Source organism: Andrena cerasifolii, chromosome 15 (assembly GCF_050908995.1).
Source record: "Andrena cerasifolii isolate SP2316 chromosome 15, iyAndCera1_principal, whole genome shotgun sequence".
Classification (NCBI taxonomy): Eukaryota; Metazoa; Arthropoda; class Insecta; order Hymenoptera; family Andrenidae; genus Andrena; species Andrena cerasifolii.
This window is the reverse complement of record NC_135132.1, coordinates 6,833,118-6,849,300: the sequence shown is the minus strand read 5'-3', so window position 1 is coordinate 6,849,300 and position 16,183 is coordinate 6,833,118. Positions and strand designations below refer to the sequence as shown.

General features: G+C 44.3%; 1 protein-coding gene across 1 annotated transcript in view; it reads left to right on the top strand.

Annotated features, from left to right (window-relative positions):
• The window catches only part of LOC143376937 (uncharacterized), a 109,795-nt gene that overhangs the window by 32,040 nt on the left and 61,572 nt on the right, over positions 1-16,183 (top strand). The gene's annotated exons all lie outside the window — the stretch shown is intronic.

The following is a 16,183-nucleotide window of genomic DNA, read 5'->3' as shown; positions in this document are numbered from 1 at the left end:
TTATTATTATTAATATTCGTCTTTATTACACATTCAGAGAAGAAAATAATACATAAAGACAAGCGGAGTAAATGGCGAGGGTGTAGTAAAATACTGTTAGAAGCCTAACCATAACTAAATAAATAACAAATGACTAAAAACTAACTAACATTAAGAAACTAGACAGTTATTGTGACGCATAATGTAACTATATATATCGCCGAGTTTTATATTTAAAATCAGGAAACGAATTTAAACCTCGAATATCAGGTGGGGGGGAATTATAGTAGTGAGCCGAAATATTAGCAAAGGATGATTCAAATTTAGATTAAAAGTGTGTCGGTATGGAAAGGAGACTTTGGTGTCGAGTAGAAAGAGAATTAGGCGCATGGTGAGAAAAATTATTGCGAAGAATATTGTAGAGATAAGGCGGGACATGAGATGAGAGTATTTTGTGAACGATACAACATAAATGGAAAATCCAGCGATGAGGCATAAGTAACCAAGACGTTTTGACATATAGGAGAGAGATATGATCAAAAATAACACGGTTCGACAAAATTTGACTTTTTTTTTGGACTTTGGAATCCGTTTGTTGGCGTCGCCCTCAGTTTTTGAGGAATTCCATTTTGAAAAGAACTATTAATTTGCAACTTCGAATGTCTTTTCTGTTGAAACAGTAAGTTATTTCTGAATTTATTTCGAAAACTGAGGGTCTAGAAGAAAGTCTGACTACTCCAGGTGATGCAGCAAATATTTTTCCTTGGGAAAGCATCAACAGAAGTGGTAAGTCACGTTTTGTTTTCAATACAGATAATTAGATATGGTAAATGTTGAAAATAAATTTCTTCTGTGAGTATAAATCGATTACTTTGTATTGTTTGAGTGTACTAAACTCTTTATTCTGTTAATAAAGAATGGATTACCACTCAGTTTTCCTGTTGTTTTTCATGCAATAAGCATTCGTTCTTAAGGGGTGCGTTTCAGGCAAGTTTGCCCTACAGCGCAGCATTGGTTCCAAAAATTCTGTAACCGAGTAGGCCCTCGAAGATGTGGAGAGTCGCGGGCGTCCTTTCGCGGCTGACGACAACCAATCGAGGGCCATTGCTGGAATCGAAACCACGCAAAACAACTCGAGAGGCCGCAGAAAAAACTAAATTTCCACCATTCAACGATTGTTCGACATTTCCACCGAATTGGAAAGTCGAAAATGTTACAAACCGCAACTGAAGAGTCCTCGTAAAAAACTCTCTAAGTGTCAAAATTAAAAATATGATTTTTCATAGGGAAATCTAGGTACAAATGGTAATACTCAGGGGCGTAGCTAGGATTTCATTCGGGGAGGGGCAATAAATATTGAAACTAAATTCTGAATTTATATACGAGGTTAGGAGTCAATATAAAAATGTGTCGTGTAATGCGGAATTACTTCACAATTTAATTTATCTTCATTTCGTGATAAATTAATTTAATTTTCGAAGAACCACTAATTTCTTTCTTTTGCATGTGCACCTGAGCCTGTCCCACTTTCGCTACGCCAATGGTAATATTTCTATTCTACAAGTACTCCACCCAAATTTACCCAAGGCACTCGAACAACGTAGCCAGTGTACCCGACGTTTAAGTTCGTCCAGAAATTCCGAAAATTGATCACCAGTCCAGTTTACCTCTGCCCTTTCTGGGGTGCGACGTCCCCCGCATCGGGGATGTCGTCCCGCCGACCTCGACCTTACCCAGTCGCGAAATTATTTCGGCAGCTCAAACAGGTACCCGGAACGCGCGGCTGTACGTAACGCGAGCCCCGTTTCGGCGAGTGTAATGCGGAGAATGCGTAATGATCGAATGGACAGGTCGATTACACAGCGACGCCACGCGCGTGCGTATAATTGATCGTTTCGCGCGGCTCGTGCGTTCGGGGCGGCCTTTTATCCGCGAGACAAAGCCTCCGCTGAACGAACACTTCCCCCCTCCACGACGCTCGCCGCTGCGTCGAGCGCCCTCTGCCACGGGAACGAGCCCGCCCCGGTTGTAGTAGCGCTGCACAGCGGACGACCTGATCGTTGATCGAGGACCCTCGCGTTTAATCTCGCGCGCGATCGAGATTAAACAGAGAACTGACTCGCGTAGGCTACATTAACGAGCGCGAGGTCTCTGAAGAGAGATGCTTCCTCCCCCTTTCATCGCCTATTTTTTTTTTCTCCTCCTGTTAGCGAGGGGGCAAGCGGTGCATTAGTCGGCGCTGGAAATTTGCGGAATCGTCCGAGAGCAAATTTGCCAACCGCCGAAAGGCAAACGCGGCTAACGAGAGGACGGAGTTGCTTGCCCTCTCTCCTTTTTTCCCTCTATTTCGTTTACAGGCGATACAGGGGGAGGAGGCACGGCCGTGATCGGCGTGGATGGGGTTTTATTTCGCCTGGGAAACGGCGACGGAGCCGGGGCGAAGATAGACGTGTCGGTTTCGTCGCGGAATGCGTCAGAAATCGGGATGCGGTTGTCAGTGCGATTTCTGACGGCGATGCGTTTATTGCGCTATGGCTGAGGAGGCTACAGGACGGTCAACGTGGCGTGGTCGGAGGTTGAGGGTATTTTCAATGTGCGATATTTATCGGTAACTGTACGTATCGATATTTTTCAAACACAAGTAACTACAGGTATCGATAATTTTGGTGAAAATATCGACAATTTTTACTCCACCTTCTTTTGCTCAAGCGAATTCAAGCTAATCATTTTCAAATTACTGCGTGCAGGAAAATTCGGTAATTATTTTTTACACTCTTATATCGAATGATGCCAACGATGTTTCTTATTAAAATATAAATTCTAGTTTCCCTTATAAACAAGATTTGAAAAGTTAATTACTTGTTTTCATTTTAATACTTTGAATCTTAATTTAAATAAAATAATTTCTTAATGGTACAATATAAAAATATTTATCTTATAAAATTTGTTTTAATTTAAAGTGATATTCTCTTGAATATATGTAGCTTATTTTTTAATTAGTAATTGCATACCTGCAAAAATTACGCGAAAAAATCAGGATTTCAACTTTAAATAGCCACCATTTTGTTTTAAATTTAATATTTCGGAAAATTCTCTCCGTCGACCTGAGGATACGTTAATATACTAACGAAATCTTTTTTGTTTTTTGATTTGAGATAATCTGGTTCCGAATGGCAATGCTCACCGCAAAACCAAATTTTTAAAAATGCTTCTTGGATGTCGCCTGTTATTTTATTATAAACTTAAATATTTTTCTACGAAAAAATTACCAAATGATCCTTAAATGTTGCTCTTTAAAACGCAGAAAGTTTTGTAAAATTATACGCTTCCGCTTCTTCAAAAAAAAATCACAAATATCCGCCTCTTTTCGGCCGCCTGACTAGGTATAACCCCTTAAGGACCTCGTTACATATGCACGCAGAGTAACAAAACTGGGTATCAGCAGCAGCTGTGTTGCCTGTGATGCCTAGGTGTTCCTCAAATGCTTGCTGACTAATCCTATTCACACTCAATACTGTACAAATATTAGTGCTCGGACTCTGTAATTTCACTGTATAGAAATTTCTAAACTATGTGTTTCCCCGTACATTAATAATAATAATAAATAAATAATAAACTAACAAACCTTCGCACTAAAATTTATAAAATTGTAGGTGGGCCCCTGCCTCCTGGCAACCAATGCGTTTAATCCCAGCCCGCCACTGGTCACAAGTTCGTTCATCCCTGTTCAACGGCTGATGCATTCACGAGGACCATTTCGCGGGGATGGTCCGGTAGCCTCCGCAGTCGCGGTTGAATATGAGTGCTTTAGTGCTCTAGTTGCCCCATCAAAATTAATTTCTAATCAGACCCGGAATTAAACCGACCTCGAGCCGGGCGTGAATCGAGCCCGAACGCAGCTCCAGCGAGCATTACTTTCCAATATGAATCATTCCATTTGCCCACGAGCAGGAATAACAGAAGTAACGCGATTGGATTCCCCAGCGGAACCTAGCCGTTCGCGCCGTTCTTTCCCTTCGTTCGTGCGTGCGGCTCGCGGCGTTACGTATGGTAAAGATGTCGCGGCGATAATCTCATTGGCCAGATCACCGTGAAACAGCCCCTATTACATCCACCAAGGTTTCGCGTGCGATCGAGGGGCGCAGTGATTCGATTTTTTATTCAACCCCCCGGCGCGCCAGCCACTCGTCCTTCGTGGAAGGGAGCACACCCCACGGCGAAGCCCTCCTCCGTGATTCATCGAACTTTAATTTCAATCGGTTTCCCCGGCCCAGGATTCCCTCTATCCACCGTCAGTTCTCGCGGCTTGCCAGGGGCCGCTGATCAGATAAATATGATCGCCGTGAAAATTCCTCCGGTCGCGGGAGACACCGGGGGATATTGATTTATCTGATCCCATTTCGGCGTTAGTCTACGGGGGTGCCAACAAGTACTCCGCCCTCGGTACTCCGTAAAATGGAGGCGACGAACACCCGAGGTGCCGGACCGTCTCTCGAACGCTTCGCGGGAAAGGCGGCGGCATTAGAGCGACGGGGGTGTGAAAATACTGTAGGATGAATCTACATGAAAAAGCAAGAAGTGGATGTTACACCAACGGGAGGCGTTCAGCCCTCAGTTGCCGAGTTACGGCGGCGTGGAAAAGCTGGTAAACCATCTGCCCTCCGCGGCTTCACTTTCCTGAAAATCATCCCTTTGTCCACTTTCCATTAACCACCCTCGCGCGGAACGCGTTCCCGGCGAAATTTACACCACGTCTCCAGCTGGAAGCTGGTGCCACCGAGGAGAAGGGTGCAGTGTCAGAACCGTTTCCACATTTCCTCGGAAATAGAATCGTTCCTCGACCATCCCTCCCCGAGATTCCACGGGGTCGGCCCGTGCTGGGGAATACAGAAACGCGGCATTTCTCCATAAATATTTATCGGCCCTTATCCCGCCCCCGTTGTCCTTGCCGTGGCCCGTAATAAATTAAGGTGCGACAAACGCCACCCCCGGCGTGTAAATCAAGGGGATGTATCCGACGCCTTCGGAATCGAGGGCCGTCGAACGTCGCCGACGACAGGGGTCGATGCGATTTCTTTCTCATCCCTCCGCTGAGTCCGCCGCGCTCACCCTGTATATCGAGTTCATCCCCTCCGCCTCCGTACGGCTGCTCTCTCCAGAGAGTCGCTCCATGAATTCGATCGGCGCCGTTCGGAAGATACGCGGATAACGCTGTATTTTTCCCGGGCCGCGACCTCCTTCCAGGCTGCCTGGCTGTTAACCGAACCGTTTCGTCGTTACTGTCGCGCGAGCGGTGGCCAGCGGCCTGGCCCATTTTCGGGGCCCACTGACCGGCGGATTTTTGGGGGTGCTGGATCGAGGAAAGAGGGTCTGGAGTCTTGAAATTTGCGCGAAAAAATTTTATTTAAAAATCAGGACTTCAACTTTAAATATCCGCCATTTTGTTTTAAATTAATATTTGGGAAAGTCCCTCTGGGAATTAGAGAATACATTAATATACTAACGATTTTTTTTCTGGCTTTCGAACTTATTAATATGTTGATTATTTAGGGGTTCATCGAATTAGTAATTAATTTAGTTCAGTGTAATCCATAAATCTATTAATAATAATTTATAGAGTTTTTAAAAAGGCTTCTTGGATGTCGCAGGTAATTTTATTATAAACGTACAAATTTTTGTACGAAAAAATTATCAAATTTTCTTTAAATGTTGCTCTTTTATGTGCAAAAAGTTCTGTCAAAATATATGCTTCCGCTTTTTCAAAAAAAAATCCCAAACATTCGCATTTTTTGAGCCTCCTGACTACGTAGGTGTAACCCCTTGAGTAGTATCCGATAAAAAGATTGATAAATTTAACCCTTCGTTGACACACCACTTTTTCAATCAATTTTGACATACAGGGTGGCCCACACTCAGGGCAATTTTTAAACGACTGTCATTCTCAACTAAAGAGTCTAATCGTTATAAAAAAAATCATGGAACAATTTCAAGGTCTCTAGAATGTATTCCAATAGTTTTTTAATTGAATTTTTGTCACAGCTTTTGTAAAAACATTCCAGATTACCATATGTCAAGAAAAAACGAAGGAAATCTTCAAAAAATTGTAATTTTTAGAAATTTTAATAATAGAAGCTGCAAATGTACAGAGTTGTTGTTCAGATATAATATTTTGTGAAAAAACTATTTTGTAAGTCGTGTTTGAAAAAAAGGTATTTATTTTGCATATAGAAGGTAGGCTATTTCGATAAATGAAAAAATATAGATATTCCACGAATATCCACGATATTCTACGTAGAATCTACGTAGGTATTGGAAAAGGTGCGGAGCTTCAAAATCAGCTTATGAGTAGCTCACACCCCGAGTGTCAACGAAGGGTTAAGGGCTTTTACCCCTATATTATCCTTAAGCGAGAGGATAGAGATCTGAAACTTCACGGAACTTCACCACACTGCTGTTTCAGTTGATGAGGAGCGATGTTTAGCAAACAATAACAAAAAAATTTGTCACGAGGTCCCTTTGCTCATGCTCACCTTGCTAGATTCTATATCAAGTTTGTTAAATTGTTATAATATTCTAAAAGTAACAATAGGAACTTTTGTGGGTCCTCTTATGATCTTTGAGGGGTGGTTTCACCCCCTAAATATACAAACCGGTGAAAATAAGGAGACATGTATTTATATTTTTTCGGCCCTCTAAAACGTGTCCAAAAACCGAAGGAATCGAAGGGGACGCCAGAATAAAGTCCGTGAGTTTTTCAAAAAAGGGGCGCGTTGTTATCGATCGCCAGCGGACTGCAGAATTTCCTCAGAAAATAGTGAACAACGGCGCACACCCCCTGACAGCCGAAATTTTAGTCGCCCGACCGTTTGCGCTCCGCGCGGCCAACTCGAGCTGGCAGAAGGGATCGGTTTATTTCGTCGGACGCGATAAACAAGCGGATACGCGACGAAACAGGCGTAACCACGGAATCCGTCGACGATCCGGCGCAATTGGCCGTAAATGAAGGGACGAAGCGTTGTTTTAATCGCGGACGAATTGGTTGCGAGGGGGTGGAGTTGGGGGGGGGAGGGGTCGGGGGGTTCTACATTAACGCGGCATTATCGGGCGTCGTATAGCTGCGTTAATGGCGTGCCCATCGTTTCCGTCGTCGTTTTCTGGCTGCAGCGATTCGACCGCGATGCAGATTTATCCCCGCCCCCTCCCCCCCGTCACTCTTTTTTCACCGTTTGAATAATTCATGGCGGGACGTTTCGAGTGTTTTAAACTGGTGCAGCTGATTTCACGATCCTCTTTGATCGGCTGATTAAATCTACTTTCGCGTCTGTTGCTTGCGCGCGAAACGAGTCTCTGCTGGTGACGCCACTGTCGGCGTTTCGAATTCCGCTTGAAGGGGACTTAGGCCGGTATTCATAGTCGCTGCTTATTTTTAAGCAAATGCTTAAGCATTCGGCATCCTTTACTAGCTACTAGGTTAGTAGAGGATGCCGCATGCTTAAGCATTTGCTTAAAAATAAGTAGCGACTATGAATACCGGCCTTAGTGCGACTTTGAGACACCTCGATCTATTCTTCTAAGCCACATTGAGGTTAGGTTAGATTTATTTTCTTCGTTGGTTTTTCATCACGTGATAGTAACTGCTGTAATAGTGGTTTGCATTTAACATATATTAGTTCCCAAAGATGGCGTTTCTAGTAACTTTTTATATGTGAACGTTGGTGCGCGTGAACATTGATGCGCGTGAACATCGATGCGCGTGAACATTGATGAGCGTGAACATTGATGCGCGTGAACATTGGTGTGCGTGAACATCGATGAGCGTGAACATCGATGCGCGTGAACATTGGTGAGCGTGAACATTGATGCGCGTGAACATTGATGAGCGTGAACATTGGTGTGCGTAAACACTGATGCGCGTGAACAATTGATGCGCGTGAACATTGGTGTGCGTGAACATTGATGAGCGTGAACATTGGTGTGCGTGAACAGTGATGCGCGTGAACAATTGATGCGCGTGAACATCGATGCGCGTGAACATCGATACGCGTGAACATTGGTGTGCGCAAACCATGGTGCGCGTGAACATTGGTGTGCGTGAACCATTTTGCGCGTGAACCACGGTTCGCGTGAACCGCATTGAGCTCTAAACAAACTGGGGAGTGAACAGCAGTGGGAAGAAGTAGAGGCGACAGCGGTCCGAGGGAAATAGAAGATAAGCGGTGAACCTATCCTTCTTCCTATTATCCCTCTCTATCTGTGTCATGTTTTATGCACTGCACATTTATAGCCATTGAGTTATATACATACAGCTCAATATAGTCTGTTTGTAAGACAGGGATAGGCTCACCCGTTATCTTCCCTCATTCTCGGACCTGCCGCCATTGCTCTGCTCACTTTCCAATTTGTTCAGAGCTCAATGGTGAACCATGGTTCACGCGAATGGGAAAGATGGCGCCAAGCTCGGCGCAGAGGGCGCCACCAGCGCATGTACTGCAGTTTTGCTTGAGTGCGCATGTGTCAATGGTTTGCGCACGAATTTTTCATTTTTGGAATGTATGAAGTGGGTAGTTACATAATGTTTTATAATTGGCGTCAAGGGTGGACAAATTTGCAGTCACCTTTCTCATTTGTAAAAGCGAAAGGAAGCGTTCCTCGAGAACTCAAGATCTCATCAACGTGGCTATATACATTCAATTTGTCCCCTCCTCGGTCGAATGGCACCGTGAACGCCCGCGCGACCGTAAAGCCGGCGTAAACCCGACGTCCCCGTCTCCGGACCCTGGTCCGGAGCGTTTCGACGCGCCTAAAAACGCGCCTCACTAGCGAGGAAGTTGCCAAAGCGCGCGCGATCGACCCACGGCCGCGATTAAGCGCGGCTAACGAGATCGCGATGCACGCTAGCGCGCTGACCATTTCGGAGAGGGAGGCAATTCTCGTGGAACGCGCGCTGCTCTTTTGAGGAGTAATTGAGCAACGCGTCGGTTGTTTCGGGGAGGAAGTTCGGGGCAGCGCGCTCGCCGCTCGCTCCGGCGATTAAATGGTAATGGTCTGGGTAACTCGCGGTTTTTACGGGACGGAGGGGTAATTAAGTCGAGGGCTGCTTTTTGGGGGTAGGGTTTCGAGCAGGGGGTTGTTGCTCGGGGAAAAAAAATTGGTCGGAGGGTTTTCTTACATCCGGGCGGTAGTTCGGCGATGTTTTCTTGGGGAGCAATTAGCTGTGGGAGGTAGTTGAATCGTTGAGCGGTGTCTTTTGAAGTCAGCAGCCATCCTTAACCCTTTCGCTGCGTATTTAAATTTTCGGACGATTCTTGAAAAGTGTTAATTTTACATCAATATAAAGAGTTTTTAATTTCAAACTTTTCTTTCATTAATTAAATTAATTGCTGAGTATCACAGTACAAGAGAATACATTTTTTCAACGCGTGGACTATATTCGCGCACCGCAGCGAATGGGTTAACCCGGCAGTGCACACGTGGGGGTCTACTGGACCCCCAACCGTAGAAAATCTTATCGGCGTCTGTTGTTTCTTTAGCAATGGGGCTAACACTCAGTCTAGCTTACAGATACATTGTTTGCATTCAGTATATTTAAATAAATAAATAAATTGTGCGTTTATTAATATTTTTGCTGTATACTATGGAGTAATGTTAATGTTCGCTTAGATCTGTATTGTTTGGGTGTTAATAAAGAGTCGAAAACACACAGATTTTTCTGTATCGTGGTCAATCAGTGGTACTTTTTACTGGGGGTGCAGGAGCACCCCCCGTGAATACTTGTGTTTCAAAAGTCCACCTGTGCACTGCCGGGTTAAATTACGCAATAATGAATACTTCATTTTTAGAACAACCTTTTTCTGAATGACGTTTCCCGATAATTTTTTTTAAAATAACTGTCATCTACTTTCGGTCTCTTTTCGAAATAATATCGGCGTGACAAATCGAGGAGAAGATTAAATTATCTATCCATCCGGTGGTAGGGATATCCCTGCGGACAAATCATGAAAATCACGCGGAAGGATCGCTTCGTGCCCCCTCCCTGCGTGTCAGCAATTTTATTCTCTCGAAGATTTACCCTCGAAATGGCCGAACAATTGGACCTCTCGGAACCCCCCGCCCTAAAATCGTTCCCTAATTTCGCAATAGGACAATGCCTGCGCTCCCCGCGAACAAACACATCCCTCGGCCGGCTCTCCCGGCGGCTCGTTAATGAGATCTACGAAATCCTGGATAACGTTAATTGGGCCCGGTGACCCCCACTGCCAATTGACTTTCCGCGTACGCCGGGGCCTCCTCTCCTGTCCTTCTGCCTCGGGAATTAGGCAGCTGCCGTTTGTCCGGCAGGGGTCACGGCCAGAAAATCGGCAGATGCCCAGCTCCAGATAATTGTCGGCCCTCTTTATTCGCCTTTCACCCCCTCCACCCCCGGTCTCATAAAAATTCCTTCAGCTCCATAGTTCCTCCACCCCACTGCTATGAATATCTACCTTCTCGGTTCAACTGCAAACATGGGCGTCTGTAGGTGGGTGGCAAGGGGTGCAAGGGGTGCAGTTTATTGGAAATGGGTTATTAAAGAAGGTGAACTATTTATATTTTATATTTTAATTTTTATTTTACGGCTGGGAAAGAATGTCTTTCTCGAACACAGTACCACACAGAACGGAGCTCTTCATTGACAACGGACTGTTTTTGAAAAAGACGCATTATTATCTTTTGGTGTCAAGTTGTTTATGCAAATATTTATTTAAAGTTAATAGAAAATACTAGTTCTATTCTATATTTTCAAAGTATATGTCTATCAGACTCATTAACTTAAATTTTGTAGATTAGTGAATCTCAATAATTATTTAAATTACGGTTGATAACAAAGTAAGAGAAATACAATGTTGTAAAAATTTGACTCAGCTCTTTGTCTGGATATTCAATATATTCAGGTTTCCCAGAATGTTGAATCACCTTTGGGTCTTGAAAATAATAATAATCCAACACAGTTAGACTTCCTGGCTCGAGGAAAAATCTTTTATTTTTAAAACCTAATCGTTATTAAATTCACACTAACAAGCTATATATTTTTAAATTTCGATTATAAATTTTGAATTAAAGCCTACAAAATGAGTTTAAACGAGGAACCAACTCATACTTCTCCTTCCTTCCAAAAACCCTCCACCGCCCAGAAAATCTTTTCCCCACCCTCCGAAAACTCTGAGCACTCTCCCCTTTCAGCCCTCTACCGAAACACACCCCCTCCACCATCCCCGCGAGAGCGCGGCAAAGAGACACTCGCTCGCGCGGGCCAGAGGGAAAAAAATCGCTTCCGATTCCTCGCCTGTGGGAAAAGCGCGACAGGGGGTTGGGGTGGGAGAGCAGAGGGTAGCCGGGAGGAGGAACGCATCGACAGGCGTTCGGTAATTACTCAGCGCGGGAAGACAAACGAGCGCGGATTTCAATAACGACAGATGCACGCCGGGCAAAGCGGACGATATGATCGATAGCTCGCGAATCAACGGGGCGAAAAACGGATTCCGCGTAGGCGCGTCTGGACGCCTCCTCCTCCTCCCTCGGGGGTGCCGTCGTCCCGGTTGTTTGTCGCGCTCGTCCCCGACGGTCTCTCCCCGGGATCGGCCGGGAAACTTTATTCAAATCATCTCCCAGTATACACCCAGTAGAGCCTCCCTCTACCCCTGTATCTCTCTTCCTCCCCCAAGCCTCCCTGCCACCGCCTCCCCGCCGCAACGGAGGCTTGCCTGGTCGTTTTCCTTTTGCGTTTTACGCTTTTACGAACTTCTCCCCGAGATGACCCACTTCGCGTTCTCCTCGCGACGGAAAATGCAGCCACCTCGAACTGGACCTGGCCACCCCTCCCTCCCCCCCCCTCTGTCTTATTTTCCTCCTTTTTCCAACCATTCTTCCCCGTTCCTCTCTTGCGTCAACTTTTGTTAACGTTCTCCCCTTTGTTTGGAACCTCTCCCTCGGTCGAGGGAGGACGACGGAGGGGGGGGGGGGCGGGGCGGGACAGGGTCCGTCGCTTTGCTCGTTAGCGACCGGGGGTGGATAAGATTTCTGCTCGTCGGAGGACACGAGTCCTCCGTGTAATTACGTTTGAGACGCCAGATAGGGAACAGGGGTTCCATCCCCTCGCGAGCCGAACTCCGCGAGGGTTGTGCAGGGCGGGGGTGGGTTGGTTCCCTTTTAGGCCACGGTGACGGTGTTATCGGTGGAGAAGAACTGCCATGTCACTCGGCGCTGTCGCTCGAATTCAATCGAAGAATCGCGGTATCGATCCCCAACGAGCTTTGTTCCTCTTTAATGACGCACCGGCCGCCCAGCCGCCGCGCGGGGTGGTGCGTTCTCGTCGACCGCGGTTCCCGCCGAACCACTCCGCCTTCGATTATCTTTCCTTTCTGCTTGCTGTTTCGGGGGAGCAGTGAATCAGCGTTTCTTAGAGATCGGTGAGGGTTTCTCGAGGGCGGAGGCTCTGGAGCAAAGCGCTGGGGATGATCGAGTTAGGCGACCGCAGGAGGTGCGCGTTAAATAGGGGAAAGTTGTTCTGCCAGGGTTGCGATCGACGCAGGCGTCTGGATCGGTCACTCTGGCTTTCGCACCGTTACCATCGATCCACGCTTTAAGGGGGATTTTCGTGTAACAACCCCTGAAATTTATGACTTTTTTTTTTGAAAAATTATTGTTAATATGGCATTGAACCTATTGGGATATAAGGAGGCATCTTTAAACTTGCAGAAAATATTTTATTTATGTCGATCCTTCTTGTGATTTATTAATTAGGGTGGATTTAGTAGGCCCTGTCACAGTCACCTGATTGTGAAAAAAAAATTTTTTTCTTAAAGTTAAATAATTTACCCTGGTGCTGGACCTAAAATTTTAATTTTAGTTTTTATTTGTAATACTTTTTTCGTCGATATAAAAAATAATATAAAAAATTTGTTTAAGGAAAAAACTTACTTTTTCTTTCAAACGCTATAACTCTTTCAATTTTTTAATTTATTTTTTTACAGTGGACCAATCCCAGCGTAAACTGTCTAACTTTAAGAAACTTCTATTTGTTTTGCAATCAGATGACTGTGATAGGTGCCACATATCCCTCCAACAAGAGTAACATCGTCGAAGAGGTGGACAAGATCCAAGAATAATTAATAAATAATAAGAAGTATCGACATAAATAAAATATTTTCTGAAAGTTTAAAGATGCCTGCTTATATCACAAAAGAATTTAATCCAATGACTGTTACACGCGAATCTCCCCTTAATTAGTGGGTTACACCACTTAGGATTCGAGAAATTGCAGCTACCTTTAAGATTTTTTGGGAGAAACTGATAAAGAAAATTAAAAATCTATAACTAAGCATTTATTATACAACTATTGAAGTACACAAAAAAAAAATTCTGTTTCCCTCAGACAAAATGGCGTCGCTGTAACCTATCCACGTAAGCTTCTTTTTCGTGGGTAACCTAACCTACAATTTTCATCCGATTCGCTTGAAACTTATCAATTATCTTATCAATTTAACAATCTAAAGAAATATATAGCGGTTTTGCGATATATTCAAAACTGCCCTAATTCTTTTATACTCAATTTTTCGGTAAAAAATAATATCTTTTTCAAAACTACACCATTTTCACAAAAAACCATACTTTAAAAAATCCCTACATATTCCATTAAATTCTTAAATTGAAAAAATCATCTCAAAGTTTCAAGTCTCATCTTCAATAGTGGTATAATAAATACTTACTTATAAATTTCAATTTTCTTTATCATATTCTCCAAAAAAAAATCTTCAAGATAGCTGCTACTTTTCAAATCCAGAGTGGTGTAACCCCTTAATCGGCACGCGCGGGGCACCTCTGTCTACTTGTCGTCGGAGTTGCTGCTGGAAGATCGCCCTAACACAACCCGCGTAGAATTCAATTCGAAACTGTCCCGCGGAGATGGATATTTCCATTGACAATGCTGACGAAACCATGGAACGCCTCCCCTGGTAATACGCAACACTTGCAGGCTTCCTTATGCAACGCACCATTCAGACCCGCGATACGTACTATGGGAAGCGTGCAGGCCAGGGAATTCCACTTGGCAAGCAAGCTCCCCTCTGTAAGACGCTGGAGTTCTGGACAAACATGAAGAATGGTGAATTCCTCTGGGCGGGCAGGTTAGAGTGAAATATCAAATTTTTTTTTAAGCCAACAGCACCCCATCGACCACGAAGGGGAGAATATTCCAGCGGTGGTGGTGGTCGCAGCGCTTGGGGGTTTTCGAAAATAATTTCAATCTTTCAAATGGAACGAATGGACCTTCCGGGTAATTGTACGAAATGCGGGCTCGCCGAGAGATGCGAGCCTAAACGAGGGTAGGAAATAAAAGCGCCGGGGGAGGGAGCGAGCCGTTTTCAATCGACCTGCGCCCATATACGGGCAATAGACGTATAAAGTATTGCGCCGCAGTAAAAGGATCCTTAAAGTGCTCGTAGAATCACAAAACGCGGCCTCTGTCTCTATTTAGACACGCCTTGCCTGCTCGGGGCGTTCCACCCCCGAGCATCCGTCGCCAAAACCGCCCCGCGAAACGCTTCGATATCCCCTTTTATTCGACAGCGTCTGAATATCCGAGACGGCGTCGCCCGACGAATTCACAAACGGGGCCGTTTTTTAATCCTCGGCCGCGTATTTAATTGTTTAATCGAACTAGCAGCAGGGCTCGAGGCTCGCTTATTCTTTATCGCGGGCGAGGAGGAAATTTGCCGGGGCGCGGGAAAGCCTCGGCCATCTCGGCGGGATTCCCCGGCAGCCAGGAAAATATCGCCGCTGGTACACTTTCTGATATTCGTACAAATATTTTATCGAATATCCAGGACGTCGGCCTCGGACGGGCGTAAAACGTTATTGGCTTCGTCGATTCCGCGGGGATAATTTGATGGAGCGCTCCTGGAATTAGAGTGGGGCGAAAATGACGCTAAATGTCGTAAAATTTCGGAAAGCGAGGCGCACAATGGCACAAAATCTGGGAAACGTAGTGGATATATGAAGGCGTCTTTTGAATCGCATGAAAATTAGTGTAAGTGTTTTCGAGGTCATTGGTGACGAATTTAAAGTGGAAATGGTAAAATTGTCGGATACGAAATGGGTTTTGAATAAGTGAAATTTTGATAAAAAGGGGGTAAGTACCTATGGTATTATTTTCTACATTACTGTATTTTGCTTATGGTTTCAGTAGTACCAATATCACTTCTCTCTCGATTTTTTTTTTTATTGGAGATCGTCATAGCAAATATTTTGAAATATTTTTCTCGGACAGGTATTTTTTTCGTGAACTGTTTTCCAAATTTCGTTAACGCAAGTTTGCAACGGTTATTGTACCATTAAACTTTTGTTTGAAATTTTTTTCTGTCCCCTGTACATTAGGAGTTATATGCGAGAATGTGGGAATGGTTATTTGATTTTGAGGTTAGTTTTCACACCCTTAAAGGGCGATTGAACACGAATGAAATATATCGTTGGTCTTGCCTTGAGGCACTCTATAAATCCAAAAAGTTGCGTTGCAGTCGGTGAGTGCGGGTTCGCGGTATTCCAGTGGCGGATTTAAGGCCCAGAAGGCCGCGCCAGGGCCCATTCTCAAAAAATTATGATTTTATCCAAGCACTGTATTTTTTCCTGTACTACTACACCTAGGGCGTTTTTAGTAAGCTACCTTTTCATTTTCCCAAACATGTCCCCCTCAAAACTTTTGCCATTTGGGCCTTTTTCCTCGAGGTTATACCTAGTCAGGAGGCCGAAAAGAGGCGAATGTTTGTGATTTTTTTTTGAAAAAGCGGAAGCATATATTTTTGCACAACTTTTTGCATTTTAAAGAGCAACATTTAAAGAACATTTGGTAATTTTTTGGTAGAAAAATATTTACGTTTATAATAAAATTACAAGCGACATCCAAGAAGCCTTTTTAAAAAGTTGTTGTGGGGTGAGGACTGCCATTCGGAACCAGATTATCTAAAATCAAAAAACAAAAAAGATTTCCTTAGCACATTAATGTATCCTCTAATTCACGGAGGGAATTTCCCAAATTTTAATTTAAAACAAAATGGCGGTTATTTAATGTTTTAGCGCAAAAATCACGCGGACTTCACTTTAAATAGCCGCCATTTTGTTTAGAATTAATATTTGGGAAATTCCGTCCGTGAATCAAAGGACACATTAATACACT